Genomic DNA, 17,107 nt, shown 5'->3' with positions numbered 1-17,107 from the left:
TTTCCCACTCCAATTTTGAGGGTGGGGGTCCTAGCGCCAGCGAATGGCTATCCACCTCTTAGCCAGCAGAATCTCCAAACCCAAAAGCTTCCTAACTCTTTTAGGCTGAGGCTTGGTGTATCCAATAGGGCCAATAGGGGGTATGGGATAAGTGGAACACCCACAATGTTTCCTAGCTCCTGAAAAATCTGGTCACGGAAGGCCGCAATCAGAGGTCATACCCATGCCAGATGGATAAAATATGCACCACTTGCCCCGCAGCGCTCACAATGGTCAGAGTCTCTTAACCCGTATCTGTGGAGTTGAGCCAGTGTATATTATGTTCAATTTAAAAACTTAAAATGTATTAATCTATGCCTGCCATTTAAAGAAACTGATTGGGTGACCTTGCAGCAGCACTTCCATTGACTACCATCGATGGGAGCCTCCAGGTCGGCCTGCCACTGTGCTCTCGGCAGAGAATAATTAGTGCGGCAGTATTCCTGGGACATGGTGTATATATTGAAGACTAGGACTTGGCACGTAGAAGGTAAGTGAAAGACAAGAGAGCCGTGGGCTCTAGTTATTCATCTCTCAGCCGCGCCCTCAGAGCATGCTGTGCCCCAAAGTAATGAAATGGCAGTAGGGTGCTAGCACCATGGTCTACAGTGGCAACTGCATCCCAAGTCTGAGCTCTACCCTCAGAAAAGAAATCTTCCATATTATGGATCTGACCATTCCTAAGCGCTTGCGTCTACGCTACTTCAGAACCCAATGAGAACCATTGACATCAACCCACTGGGAACAGTGGGGAATAAAGCAGCGTACACACCTGTCTTTTTAATAGCTCACTCCATGCATGAATTGTTGAGTTGATAGAGTCGAGAACACCATAATGTCTGTTGTGGGCTGAGTGAGTTGCCTAGGGATCTGGGACAGATCAGACGCAATTCTCTATATGAGGAGGTGTGCGAGAGTGTGTAAGCCGTGACACCAGAAGTAAGCACGTGAGCACTGAGCAGCTCTGTATTATAGCTCGAGATCCGGGGAGCCTAGTCTACTCATAGAATATGTAAGCGTAAGTGTATCCATCTTGAACCTTAGGGATTTTTCCACCCACGCCAGCATAATCATCAGAGCTTTGAGTGTTTTTTTAAAAGTGTATAGGGATCACCAAAGGTATGTTATAGACGAGAAACAGCAATCTAGACAAGACTATCTTCTTCACCAACGATATGTGGCCCACCAAAGAGAGTGGTAACTTAATCCATTTCTCTATACCATCCTCTAATTCAGTAATTGCCCTTTCATAGTTGCCACGCAGTGCCAAATCTGAATCAGTGTGGACCTGTATACCCAAATATCTGACAGCCTCATTAGTACGCTGTAGAGGGAAATCTAAGTCAAAAGGGACCATTGAGGGAGTTAGTGGAAAAATTATGGATTTAGTCTAGTTGATTTTCAACCCTGATATTCCTCCAAATTTCGTAACTTCATGAATTAAAGGGGAAAGGTTGGTGGCGGGATCAGGAGTGTACAGTTACATATCGTCAGCGTAATCAGATATAATCAAATTATAGTTGGTGAAAAGAATTCCCGATGAACGTGATATTACCTCAGTGAGCGCGCCAAGAGTTCTGCAACTATGTAGTATAATAACAAGAAAGGGAGCACCCCTGTCTCGTGCCTCAAGATATTGGAAATGGAGATGAGACATAGTTACCAGTTCTAACACTGGCTGTCGGCTGATTATATCATCCGGAAACCAGTCCTATGAAAATCTCCCCCAGCCCCATTCTGCGCAGCACTGCCATCATGATGGCCCACTCCACAGAGTCGAAAGTCTTTCCGGCCACCAAAAAATACATTTAGGAGTGAGAGTGGTCTGCAGGACGCACACTTTTCTGGGGGATTGTCAGGTTTTAATAATATGACTATGAGCACCTCCCTCATAGATTGCGGCATTATACCTGAGTCTGCTATTTCTTCAAATAATCTACTGAGATGGGGGAGGAGATCTATGTAGGTTTTATAGAAGGGGACAGTAATTCCATCTATACCCTGAGCACTACTATCCCACATACAATTCAAGGCAATATGGATATCAGTTGCATCAAACTGCCTCATTAGGTATTCTCTGTGGGAGTTGGTTAGCCATGGCAGTTGCACATGCTCCAGATAATCAAGAACAGGGAACTCATCCACCATGATGTGTGAACTATACAGATCACTATAAAACTGACTACATTTATTTGCTATATGAGAAGGGTCTATTAGATAGTGCCATTACCATCTTCTAATTCAGAAACATCCCTTCGCATCCCTCTGGCGCTGGGCTAGAGCAGACAATACTGCCCTGGCCTGTCCCTCTGTCCATAGGATTTAGCAATAGCATACTTCATCATATGCTTAACTTCATTGTCGGACTCTGCGCTATATTCTTCAAGCACTTTTTTTATTAGAATCCGCAATCTGTGGGTCGCTGCACCCCAAGGGATCCAACTCCAATTCAACAATTGTTTTTGTCAGAGGTGGTAAGTCTACCCCTAATAGAACGTAAACCGCCTGCATGTTTACTAATAGCAACCCGCCAAATGGACACCTTGAATGCCTCCCAGGCAGTAGTGAAGTGCCTCACAGAGTCTATGTTGATAGTGAAAAAATCAGTGATAGAGGTGGCCAGCTCAGCTCTGAACACAGTGTCAAGCAGTGAATAGAGGGGAAACTTCCATGTAAACAGAGCAACAATCTGTGGCAGCATCTTGAAGTAAGGAAGGAGGAGGCGTGCAGGTAAGTCAAAATCAGAGTTTATTTAAGCTCTCCAACAAGACGGGGATCCCTGCCTGCTGTCTGTCTCAACCGCCTCTCCAGAAATGGCGTGTCCTCGTAGAACCTCGGAAAAGATTCCACGATGAACACTCCATCCCCACGAGACGCAGCAGAATGACAGAAGCACTTACAACATATCCCCTTTACCGTTATAACCTGTTATAACAAAAACAACAGAAGAAACAAAAGAAGGAAAAACAATACATAATAATTCATATCACTAAATAACAAGTAAAAGTAGTAAATGGCAAAGCACTAGTGACAATCAAAAATAGTAAAAAGAGAAACAAAATAAAAATGTAAAATATGACTAATGCCCCATTGTCATAACATAACAAAGATATAATTTAAGTCATAACAAAATCCTCAAATCGTCTTGGCACTTGACGCAACCTTGGTTGTTTAACAACACAATCACTAATACCACCACCCACACCCCTTTCTTTGACAACAGAGGGTGAAACAACCCTTAAATGAAGATTATTATGAGACGTATCGTTACTCTTCTTGTACAGAGCCAACCTCCGAAAATTCCACTTCTGTTCATTCTCCAAAACAACATACCATTTATGAACTTGTTTTACTTTCATGGGGTCAGAAAATGTATTCAGACCACTCTCTCTTCTGCCACACTTGATCTTGACCAAATCACCAACTTCAATGTTACCAAAATGTTTTGTTTTTGTAGTAAACGTACGATCATCATGCATCCAATAAGGTGTCAATTTAATTTAGGTAACCTACCTCTCATTCTTATAAAAGGTATTTCATTAGTAACACTATGTACAGTGGTGTTGTGTGCCCACACCATGTCTTGTACACACTTTTGAACATTCTGCCGTGCTTGTATAGCCAATTGGATAGCGCCCTTAACAATCCTGTTCATACGTTCCACCATACCATTTCCCTGAGGGTTATACAGGGAAGTACACATGTGCCTTATGCGATTATTTCCAAGAAAGCTACGTATACCATGAGAGGTTAATTGTGTTCCGTTATCTATAACCAAAGTGTGTGGAAAACCTTTTCTCATGAAGACCGCACTAAGGCTCTTAATAACGGTTTGAGTGGTGATATTCCGTATATTTTTTTTACCTCAATCCATCTGGAGAATACATCAACTAATACCATGACATAACTTTTATTACCAGGAACATAATCCAACGGGCCAATGAAATCAAGACAAACCTTTTCCCAAGGCAAACCATCACTCCTAATAATAAAACCCATGCCTTTTGAACTGATCTTTAACAATTTCTCACTTTCTGTACATAGAGAACAACTCTCCACCCAACGTCTGACATCTTGGTGAAGGCCTGGCCACCAAAAATGACATTTAAGCCGTTTAGTAGTATTGGTTTGACCGAAATGCCCTTCATGAGCTAACAAGAATAACTTTCTTCTAAGTGTACTGGGAGGAATTAATCTTTCACCTCTTAGAATCAAATCATCTGAAACTCCAATGCTAAGTTCCTCCTGTAGTTTAGCATAGTTACTTAAAGAAGCTTTAACCAAACCTTTGTGTTTCCAACCCAAACAGATGAAATTAGCTAGTTTACGGTAATTAGGATCATCAATGACATCCTGTTGCCATTCTTCTTTAGAAATAGATTTAAACTCATCCACACACACAGCTTCAATGCTACCCACCCAACAAATTATTTCATCATCAAAATCCAACAACTCTTTCCCTGGCAAAGGAAGTCTCGATAAACAATCTGCTTGTAAATTTTTCCAATCAGTTATATGTTCAACTCTAAATGCAAATTCTTTTAATTTTGATGCAAATCTCATCAAACGAGGTGAACCTTTATCAGCACCACCTGGGCTAAGAATTCTAATCAGAGGCATGTGATCAGTTCTAAGGGTGAATTGATTACCCCACACATATGTACGGAAATAATGCACACACCATGCTGCAGCTAGAGCCTCACGTTCGATGACTGCATAATTTTGCTCAGAACTGGTCAGCGTACTCGAACAAAAAGCTACAGGTTTCTCTACACCAAATTTGGTTTGTGACAAAACAGCCCCAAGGCCATGATAACTAGCATCTACAGTAATAAAGGTGTCCCTACCGGTGCACAGTCAAAATATCGATTCCTAATTATCGACCTGCATTAATATCGAGTTTAAAATATCGAAGGTGAAGAATATCGAGGTCAAGAATATCGCTGGACAGAAAATCAACCCTAAGGTAAGTAATATTGATTTTTTTCTATATCGATTTAAGTAATATCGAAGTTAGTAATATCGATATCAATTATATCGATGTTACTAATTTCAATGTTACTAATATCGATATTTGTTTGTTGTTATGTATTTTATTATGTAATTTATATGTATATGTTATATGTTTTTTTAAAGTATTTTATTTGTTTTAAATTATATGTGTACTATTTTTTGTATATTAAAAATGTTATTTTTAATTTAATTTTAGGTTTTAGTACTGGAGCGGGTTGTGGGTTTATAGGGGAATAGGGTGGGAAGTAATTTAATTATTGTAAATGTCAGTGGTGTTGGTGCTGTTGGACTTGTCCGCAGCATTCGACACCATATCCCACGCCATCCTCCTTACCAGATTAAAGGAGATTGGTATTGATAGATCTGCCTTGGCGTGGTTTACCAGCTTTCTCTCCGAGCGTACCCAGAAGGTGAATATGGGCTCTTTCAGCTCCCCCTCGGCCAGAGTCACCAGAGGAGTCCCGCAGGGCTCTTGTCTTAGCCCTACGTTGTTTAACGTATATGTCTCCCCGTTGGCTAATATTATGAGGTCCTTCGGGTTTATGCCCATCTCTTACGCTGACGACACGCAGCTGCTGTTCACTTTCAAAAAATTCACTCCGGAGATAAGACAATCTTTCTCCAACGGCATGACTGCGACCGCCAGCTGGATGGCCACGAACTTTCTCCAGTGCAATGTGGGAAAGTCTGAGGTCATGTTATTCGGAGAGGCAAGAATCCTGTGGACCCCTGACTGGTGGCCCTCCAGTCTGGGGCAGGCCCCCTCCCCTAAACAGGTGGTGAAAAACCTGGGGGTTCGTCTAGATCACAACCTCACCCTTGCCCATCATGCCAGGACCACAGCGGGATCTTGCTTCCACATTATAAGCCTCCTGCGGAAGGTGTTCCCCCTTCTTCCAGACTACACAAGAAAGACCTTGGTCCAGGCCCTCGTTCTGAGCCGCCTGGACTACTGTAATGGCCTCTTCTTGGGAGATAACGACGGAGTACTTAATAGACTTCAGGTGTTTCAAAACACCGCGGCCCGCCTGGTGACCAATGCCCCCCCTAGAACTCCATCTCTGCCCCTTCTCAAGGCCCTCCACTGGCTTCCCATCCGGAAACGGGTGGAATTCAAGATTTGTTGTGTGGTACACAAGAGTCTCTACAACCTCGGTCCACACTATTTGGCCGAGAAATTTGTATACCACCGCCCCGGCCGCAATCTCAGGTCCAGCAACCAACTATTACTCCAGGTTCCTAGACACTACAAGACCAGACAGGGAGGTCGTGCCCTTTCCATTATGGGCCCGCGCCTATGGAACAATCTCCCCCTTTCCCTTAGAGAGTGCCCGAGCCATCTAGCCTTTAGGAAACTCCTAAAGACAACTCTATTCTAGTTGGAGCGCTGTCTGTCCTGTTCTTCACAGCACCGCGCGGAGATATACCTTCGGGTGTGATGCCGGCGCGTTACAAGCCCATAAATAAATAAATAAATAAATTAATTTTTAGTAATTGTAATTTAATTTTAATTATTTTTTACATTTAAGTTCTGTAGCGGGTTGAGGGTTTATAGGGGAATTGGGTGGGAAGTAATTTAATTGTAATTAAGTAATTATTTATTTTTTATAGAAATGGATCATTTTTTATTTCTAAATAATTATTAATTGGTAATTAATTATTTTATTTGCTAATTCATTTTTTTAATTGGTAATTAAGGTTTGTAATTTGTAACTACATTTTGTAATTGGCAATACAAAATTTTAATTGGTAATTAAGGTTTTAATTGAAAAATACATTTTTTAATTGGCAATTCATTTTTTTAATTGGTAATTTTTTTTTACAATTGGTAATTGATATTTCTAATTGTTAAATACTTTTTATTAATTGGAAATTAATTTTATTAATTGGTAATTAATTTTTCATAAAACATGTTTTTTATTTAAACATAAATGTATTGGTTACCATTTTTTATTAGTTAATCAATATTTAATTATCAATATGTTTTTTCTTTTGAAAAATATTTTAGTTTTCAATATTTATTATTTGGTAGATTATATTTATTAATTCATATTTATTGGAATTTATTGTAAATTTACTGTTAATTAATTATTCAATTTTAATTATGTTTTTAGTAATTAATAATGGGTATTTGCAAATGATGTAGAGTTATTTAAAAAAAATATTACTTTATTTACAACAATTATTTATAAGTATGTTATATTTAACTTCTACACTATCCAATGCTTTCCCTACTGTTGCACTCTCTGGTGTGGGAATGGTAATTTTTACCCCTATGCTATCCAACGCTTTCCCTACTGTTGCACTTTTTGGAGTTGGAATAGTAATTTTTACCCCTACGCTATCCATTATTTTCCCTACTGTTTCACTCTCTGGAGTTGGATTAGTAATTTTTACCCCTACGCTATCCAACGCTTTCCCTAATATTGCACTCTCTGGAGTTGGAATAGTAATTTTTACACCTTCGCTATCCAACGCTTTCCCTAATAATGCACTTTTTGTATTTGAAATAGTAATTTCTACCCCTACGCTATCCAACGCTTTCCCTACTGTTGCACTTTTTGGAGTTGGAATAGTAATTTTTACCACTACGCTATCTAACGTTTTCCCTACTGTTTCACTCTCTGGAGTTGGAATAGTAATGTTTACCTCTACGCTATCCAACGCTTGCCCTACTGTTGAACTCTCTGGAGTGGGAATAGTCATTTTTACCCCCACGCTATCCAGCACTTTCCCTACTGTTGCACTCTCTGGAGTTGGAATAGTAATTTTTACCCCTACGCTATCCAACACTTTCCCTACTGTTGCACTCTCTGGAGTTGGAATAGTAATTTTTACCCCTACGCTATCCAATGTTTCCCCTACTGTTGCACTCTCTGGAGTTGGAATGGTAAGTTTTACCTATACGCTATACAACGGTTTCTCTACTGTTGCGCTCTCTGGAGTGGGAATGATAATTTTAAGTTCTATGCTATCCAACATTTTTGTAACTGTATTTTTTTTACTTATGGATTTTGAATAGTATTTTTATTTATTTAGCTATTTAATTTTTTTTGTATAAATTTAGATAATGTAGTATATAATTAATTAAAAAAATATTAACTGTATATTTAATTTTCTTAATTTATTAAACGTAATTCTTTACTTTTTATTTATGTTTTTGTTTTATGTTAGTAAATGTATTTGTAATTTATAATATTTGTTATTAATTTATAAATTATTAAAATAATTATTACAACTTATTGTTAAGTATGTATATATTATATATTTTCTGTATATGTTTAATTAATGTATTATTATTACATATGTATTATTTATTAATTTTAAACATTACTAGATATGTTTTATTATTTTTATTTTATTTATTAGTGTTATTTACTTTATTTTACATTTATATTTTTAAAAAAACGATATTTTTAACATCAATATTTTTAACATCTATATTTTTTTCTTGATATTTTTGTACTTACCATGTTGTAGATAGGATGTCGATATTCTTGCCTTCGATATTTCTGCATCAATATTCCTATAGGTCGATATTTTCTAGGTCAATATTTTGTCAGTGATTCGTCTCTACCAGATTCAAATGGTGTGAGAATCCCAGCATTTATGATTTCATTTTTGATATTTTGAAAAGCATGATCTTGCATAGTGTCCCACAAAATGGTACTCCTTTCCTCAACAATTGTCATAAAACCTCAGTTTTATGTGCAAAATTATTCCCAAACTTGGAATAATACTCTATCAGTTCCATCAAGGATTTTAACTGTTCTTTTGTGGAAAGTGTAGCTGCATTTCTGATGGTATTTAACAAATCTTCTTTAGGTTGCACACCCCCGTCAGAGATAGTGTACCCTATATAGTCTACTTCTTTAACTAGAAACAAACACTTATCTTTCCTCAACGTAAGACCAGCACCCTGTAATGAATTTAGCACTCCATCTAAAATAATATTGTGTTCTGCAAGATATTTACCAGTTATGAGAATGTCGTCCTGAAAATAATGGTCATTGGTGAAATCTTTGAGAAGATGATGTAAAACAACTTGATGATAGGCTGATCTCAAGTCGAGTTTAGTAAAGTACTTTGCCTTATTCATTAGTAAGACCATTTCTGAAATATTTAGAAGGGGAAAACTATCAACAATTATGTTTTGATTTAGTGACCTGAGGTCCACACAAAAACGAAGTTTGCCATCCTTTTTTTTAGTGACCACATTCTGAGAAAGCCACTCCGAAACCTCAATTTGCTCAATAATACCTTGCTTTTGCATATCATTTATCATTTCGTTAACCTCCTCACGAACAGCAATGGGTATTTTTCTTAAGGGATGTCTAAAAGGAATGGCATCCTTCTTAAGTTTAATCTTGTGTGTGTACCCCATTAATTTCCCTAAATCAAGACGAAAAATATTTTGGAATTTAGCCAAAACGGATTCAAGACGAGTATAGTCTTCAATAACCAATAGATGCTCAGAAGATCTGGGATCAATGATAATGTGTAAGCCATGTTACTGTACCCATCCTAAGATTGCTGGACCGTCATTGGAGACATAAACTTTATCAGTGGCATTTCTACCCTTAAATTCAAATTTAGTCTTCATGACGCCTTTGATGTCAATAGTGTCTCCACTATATCCCTTAGGAGACACATCAGTAAGGCATAAGCTAGCATCAGGCCAACATTCTTTGAAAATACAAAAAGGAATAATGGTAAGCATGGAGCCTGGATCAACCAAAAGAGATAAAGAAACTCCATTCAAAGTGAAAGTTGTTTTAGGTCTCTGAAGGATACCTGAAATGCAATCCTCAGTAAATAGAGACATTCCAGGTGAAACACTTTCATCATCAGCGAAGGAAACCCTATTCCTTTTAGTGTTGTTACAAACAGAGCTTAAATGACCTTTTTTACCACAATTATTAGAAGATTTGTCCCTCGCAAAACATCCAGCAAAGTCTGCAGCATGATTGCCACTGCCACACACATAGCAACTCTTGAATTTACTTTTGTGGTCAGACGGTGTTTTTGGTTTAGCCTTCATGAATTGCTTACTCTTGCCATCATTACTTGAAGGAATGTATTTCTTGGCAACAACATTTACAGGATCCTCATTTTTGAGTTCCAAGGAACACATTTCTTGCATACATTTGTCAGATTCCTCTACTACTTTGGCAATGGTGATGGCTTCCAATAGTGTAGGGTTTTTTGCTGCCCATAGTTTTTCTTGCATTCTCCTATTTTTGCACTGTACACGTAATTGATCTTGAATTAGTTGATCAGCCGTAGTGCTGAAATCACATTTTAAAGCAAGCTCTCTTAAATGGGTGAACATTTGATCTACAGTCTCATTATCTTTTTGGGGCACAGTGTAGAATTTATAATGTTGCATAACAATATTAACCTGTTTACTAAAATATTTGGCAAGTCTTTTGCTTCGTTGTAGGGATTATCAATAGGTTCACTATCAGCACCAATCATTTCAAGAAGAAACTTGAAAGCATGTTGACTAGCTTTACCCAAAGAGTTTAAAAGAATGGCTCCCTTCCTAGACGCTTGGAACCTGAGACCATCGATGGCTTCCAATTCCAAATAATTTTCAAAAACACAAATCCACTCCTCCCATTCAATAACAGGAGTATCTCCATCAGCTAGAAATGATGGTGGAGGAGATATAGTTTGGGTAGCAGCCATGATAAAATAAGCAATAGATGAAAATGTGAAGTAAAAAATAAATGAATAAATAAAATGACAAAAAATATAAGAAAATTAATAGGATAAAATATAATAGGAAAATACGAACAGTAATAAAGGGTGTGCAAATCACTGTGTGTCCTCTGCACAGTAATGAAGATAAAAGAGCTGGGTAGATAAGGTATGAAAATCACCATACATAATGGAGCAAATAGTGATCTGCAAGTAAGGTGTGCACAGTATTCAACTTTAAGAAGCTGTGATCTGTTCGTAGGGTGTGTTCAGCATTGTGCTAAGAATGTAAACAAGGCATTGTAAAGACATGGTATTCAATTCGGGAGAAAACGAGAAAGGTTTCACCGCGTAATGTTGGCTTTGAAAACGATGAACAAAGGCAAACCAAAATGGAGTCACTCCGACATACTGACATGAACAATCAGGCTAAGTGCTTGGCTGTGTAACTAAGCAACGCAGAGAGAGGGTGCAAGCTAGACTGGCTCGAGTGCACTGAAGATTTCCTGGCGCGAGCATGAACGGCTTGAGCGCACTGAAGATTTCCTGGCGCGAGCATGAACGGTTTGGGCGCACCGAAGATTTGCCAGAGAAACGACAAAGAAAAAGAATTAAATATGGCACAGTACCTTAATGGGGCAATAAGGTCACACACAACAATAAATTTGGGTGACTGCTGCCTGTTGAATTTCGATCATTGCACTTATGCAGGATAGCCATGGATTCTTCCGCCACCGATGGAGAGTAGACGAAGGCTTGAACACGCAGGCAATCATCGCCAAAATGAAGTAAGGAAGAAGGAGGAGTGCAGGTAAGTCAAAATCAGAGTTTATTTAAGCTCTCCAACACGATGGGGATCCCTGCCTGCTGACCGTCTCAACCACCTCTCCAGGAATGGCATGTCCTCGTAGAACCTCGGAAAAGATTCCACGGTGAAAACTCCATCCCCGCGAGACGCAGCTGAACGACAGGAGCATTTACAACAAATCTCAACCTCTAGGAAAATTGGGGAGGGATCAGAGAAAGTGCTGGGCATGACTGTGCAATTATGAACATGGGGGAGAACTGATCTTTCCAGCAAAATACAGTCAATTCCAGTGTGTGTATCATGAGGGACTGAATAGTGGGTGAATCCACCCGCCTCCAGGCACCTCACTCTCAATACGTCCACCAGATCTATCTGCAGTGCAATATCAGTAATAGCTTTGGCCGTGGCCGAGATGCGTTGTCCCTGACCAACAGACCTATACAGGATGGGGTTCAGGATACAGTTCAGGTCTCCACCCCATAATTGAGGTATGGTTAGGCCGTTTGAGATCTGGGCCAGCAGCGACCTGTAAAATAAAGGGTCATCAAAGTTGAGGCCATCAATATTAACAACTTGAATATCTAACCCTCTGCCGCGACAACTAGAAACAGCATATCTACCATTGGGATCCATTTTTAATCTGTCAAGGAGATGCCAGATTTAGGATTGATCCAATAAAGAACTCCTCCAGCGAGGGAGCTAAACCCGGCCACATGAAATGTGCCCTGCAGTCTCTTGTTGTTAAGGAAACAATTGTTAGGGGCTTAGTGAGTTTCTTGCAATAAAGCAACATTAATTTTGTGTTGTTTGTGATATGGTATTTTACGCAATTTCCTGAAATAATTTAACCCCTGAAAATTCCAATTGTTGAACCTGACTTTCCTTGGTAGGTGTCAGGGAGTGTCACTTAGTGGCTGCTGCAGACTACTCATTGTGACACTTGCCGGTAGCTGTATAGAACTGTTGCATGAGATCCCTACACATCATCAATGTGTACACTGACTGTAGATAAAAAACAAAGTCCCAACCCATGCAAAGCCAACTCCAACTAGGCATTTAGGAACTGTGTCCCCTCCTGCAAAACAACCCAAAATATCACAATAATGTGAGTAAATAATGAAAAAACAGAAAAAGTCCATGAACTTTCCAGGGGGTAACCCACGGAGGCGGATGTGGCCAGACATAGCACTTTTCAACAAACCAAGCTGTGCCGTCTTCTCAGAAGAGATATTCCACCCAGGGGTAACTGTGCGCTATATTAATAGTGTAATCTTTTGCATCTAGGCATAAATGATTCTCTAGATATCCACATCACAGATCAGGCTCTACCCAACAAACCATTGCAAAAGTGAGTGAGGTTAACTGTAGGTCATAATTGGAGAAATATAACCAAAACATCCCCACTATATACTGAGATCAGGAATAACAACAAGTGATCAAAAAAAAACCTGAGTCCCTTTAACCATCAGATAAAGTTAATCATTGTCATTCAGATTTCCACTTGAGCCTGCTTCATCTTTGCCCAGAACACATGTTTTTTTTACTCTGTTACACCACTCTCCAGGATTTGAGAGCCTTTTGAAGCACACTAGGGTATGTAAAGATCCTCGTTGATCCATCAACAACTACTCTGAGTCTTGCTGGATATAACATTGCATATTCTATATTCTGTTCCCTTAGCTGATGTTTTATCGGGACAAATTGCCTCTTGGCTTCCTGGACCTTGAGCGTAAAGTCTTGAAAAAGCAAAAGTGGGGAATCTTAGTGTCTTAACTCTCCCAATTCTCAAGCCTTCTTAAGAGCAGAGTCTCTGTATTGGTAGTTAAGTAGCTTTGCACTGACAGGGCGTGGGGGGTGCCCGGAGTAGGTTGGGGACCCAAGGAACGTTGCGCACGTTCCACCACAAACATAGGGGAAAGGGTCTCTGCCCACAATAGATCCCCGAGCAGTTTCTCCACGAACACCTTCATGACCCCACTAGTGGTAGATTCTGAGGGATAACTAATGAGCAGGTTACTATGCCTGGACCTGACCTCAGGGTTCTCAGCCATACCCTGAATCGTTGATAGCACTTTCTCCATCTGTTCTGTGCACGTGCACCTCCATTTGCACCTCCTCGACATCTGAGATATACTGCTCATACATATCGAGATGTTCTGTGTGTTTGTTGAGCCTTTCGGACATGCTTTCCATTCTATATGATAAGCAGTCAATTTTACCATCAATTGTGGTAAGGCTTTTTTGCATTGTTGCCAGGATCTGCTTTAATTCATTACCCGTAACCTCAGATTCATCACCAGATCCGGGAGCTGATATCTCAGAGGCCTCCTCTCTATGCCTAGATTTATGCCGTTCAAAGTTCAGCTTAGATTGAGCTTTATCTGGCTTGCCCATGATGCAGATATTCCCCAAGCAATATGGGTAATGTCTCCTGTTAACCTCACTCAAGGGCCCCAACCAGGGCAGTAGCTAGAGGATAGCCTCAATTGTAGGAGAATGCCGCTGAAGCCCGCTCCAATTGCAATGCCCCCAACTCTGTCAATAGAAGCTTTTCACAAAGGTGGTGTCAGTCCTTTCTGTAAGAATACTCCATGCCAGTAAGTAAATTAGGGGAGTCTCCAATGATATCCTTCAGTAAAGGGCAGCCTCCTCACGGGTACACTGCAAATCTCAGACACACAAAGGCTCAGACCCCCAAGTGCTGCCACTCCGATACTAGCGGTCGCTCCAAGGTGGGGGAGGGCAGAGCTGTTAACGGGGAAGCACCCCCATGCCCTGGTGCTGATGTCTCCAAGTCAGGTGGCAGGCCCCCCGGAGCCCCTACGGCCCCCAAGATATGTCCATAGGGCCCGGTGCTCCTGCAACCGGCCTACAGGTGCAACCGACAGCACGCGGAGCCAAGGGCAGGGTCACACACTAGCAGCCCCGGTGGAGCATTGGGGAACAAAAACATCGCACTCACCTCTGACGAGGGCTTCAAGATAGACAAAGTTCCCAGTAGGGTGCGTGGTGGTCAGCACGAGGACCAAAACCAGTCGTTGTCCCAGGCCGGGCCGAAGCTCAATGTGTGGGCCAGCACCGGTGCGGCATGCGGAGTGCTGATGATGGAGGGCAGAGTCACTCCGTAAGGTGGGTATCGCCAATCAGGGCAAGAGGCAGCACTCGGAGTGTGAGCTCCAGAGGCACCCTGCCAGAGCAGCACAGATGATCTTACGGTGCCAGCGGGAAGGCAGCATCGCCTCCTCGGCCTCCCAACTGCGCTACAGGCTGCTTCAGTTCGCTTGCATGCTGCGATGTGGGGAGAGAGTGTACCAGCTCTATCCCTGCGCTGGATCAAAGCCCCAGTGATCTTGCACACCTCATGTGAAAGTGTGCAAGGTAAACTCCAGGGGAAATGCGGATAATTCCGGATCGATGTAGATTGCTAGTGGAGCAGGCTTAAACACAGACATCTTGGAGCCTGGCAAGCTCCGCCTCCCACCAGGTTGCAGTATATTTAAGCGCAAATAATGGAGTCCATGATAAGCTCCCGCATATGTACTGAGATACCAAGGATACGTGGTGTTCTCACATCCCATCCATAAATTCGCCCAGCTTGTCCATTGCAAGGCTGCTAAACTTTTGCTGACACAACTATGTGGTCTTTGTCTACCTGCTACTACTTCAAATAACTGAAAACACAATGCACAAGGAGGGAATGTGAAAGCTGCAAATTCACTACAAACAAACTCCTATGTTTGAATAGATTACAATTATATATTCTGCCCCGTTTGAGGACAATGTAGGGCTGCTGGGGGTATTAGGGCCTAACTGGACACAGAAACATGCACTAGTGATAAGGGAGGTCCACGCAGTAGTATGGTGATCTGGACCGGAAGTGTAGAGCGACTCTGGTCCCTTTATTTAAGCTCTCTGGCCACGCCTGGCCAGAGAGTGATACAGTGTTTGGGGGTGCTTCCTATTTCTGGGCAGAAACACTAGAGAGCTACAGACAAGAACCAAGAGACACAATGGAGGGATGAGGCTCTGTACAGGACTTGAACCAAAAGCTAGTTTAAGGCAGGAGAGTTTCTTTGACGTCGGATGGTCTAAACTGGGGTGTCCAGGGTGAAATTGGGAGACAGAAGGCAACTTAACACAGCTGAGGCAGGGAATAACCAGTTTGGATTTTCAGTGCATGGAATATGGGACAGTTTGTTGCATCACTGTACTACAAGCATTGGAGTGGGTAGCCTATACATTTTATTAGGACCAGATTTAACCTTATCACCAATGACACACCAGTATTCCAAACTACTCATTCCAGCATTTAGCACTCACACCGGTGCTACACATCTCCTGTTAATCCACAGCACTGAAGGAGAGCACCGTCCAGCCAGAGAGGCCTTCTTGCCCTGTTTAAATTCTCTTCTGAGACTGAGAGATTGTAGGGGCTTCTGAGACAGAGGAAGCTTGGTCTAACTGGAAAAATAGCCTAGGACTTGTCCGGAAGTGGACATTTCTCCTGCATGGCCTTCTGGAACTTCAGAGGGTCCTAATACAGAGGACGCTATTCCCTAAATGGAAACATTTGATGATTTTTACTTTTTGTTACTTAGCATTTTTGTTTGTTTCCTTTATGACTTTGGATCCCTTTGTCTGATTTTCTCCATATTGTGACATTTTCAAACTGTATTTTTTGTTTGTACATTTGTTACACATATATCACATGGGTTTTGTTATTGGACGTAATTGCTGCTTCTCGCCTAACAACAAAGGGTGAGCCAGGAATTTCTTACAGATATCAGTTTCCCTTTTTTTGTCCGACTGCTTGGACTGTATTTGAGCTCAGGCATAGCTCACATCAAGGCTATGGCCTTTCTCTATACAGTATTGCATTCTAATCTCAAAAACAACTGTCAATGTAACTCCATTTAAAGGAATTATATTTATTAATCTTGGAACGATAAAAAATAAAAAATGAGTAGTCCCTTCTATTATTCAATCTTGTGATCTGCAAGTAATAGACTTTTGTCAGCAGAGGGTGCTTAGCTCCCAGATTGATCTGATTATAATGTCATAGTATTGCAGCTCCTCATCTTTGCCATCCTACATGGAACCACAAACCAAATGCTCTCATGCTCAGCTAATGTCACATATGAGTCGTTTAATGAATCCACATAATCATTGTACTCTAAATGATATACCAAAATCAATAATGAGTTCCTTATGCACCATCAAATAGTAATTATCCATTTTAAACTCCATTATTTTCAGGGGAAAAACCTTCTGACTTTTTCATGTCAGTGGAAAAGATACTCTGGTGTACTGTGCTTAGTTTGTCCCTACCTATATCTGTCTATGTATCACTGCACTCTGTGTACTGTTAAGAGTATTCTCTGTGCTTGGTGATTGTCTGTCTTCTGCTTCTTCCTGATGCTTCTGACGAGTCTATCGCTGTTGTGTCAGGTGGCAGAGAGGGTGTAGATTGGATGCTTTTGGGTGGGTGGAACTCACAGAATTTCACTCTGCGGGATTCCGCGGAGTTGCATAAAAACTCTTTGG

This window comes from Lissotriton vulgaris, chromosome 4_1 (genome assembly GCF_964263255.1).
Source record: "Lissotriton vulgaris chromosome 4_1, aLisVul1.2, whole genome shotgun sequence".
Taxonomy (NCBI): domain Eukaryota; kingdom Metazoa; phylum Chordata; class Amphibia; order Caudata; family Salamandridae; genus Lissotriton; species Lissotriton vulgaris.
This window is presented reverse-complemented; position numbering follows the sequence as displayed.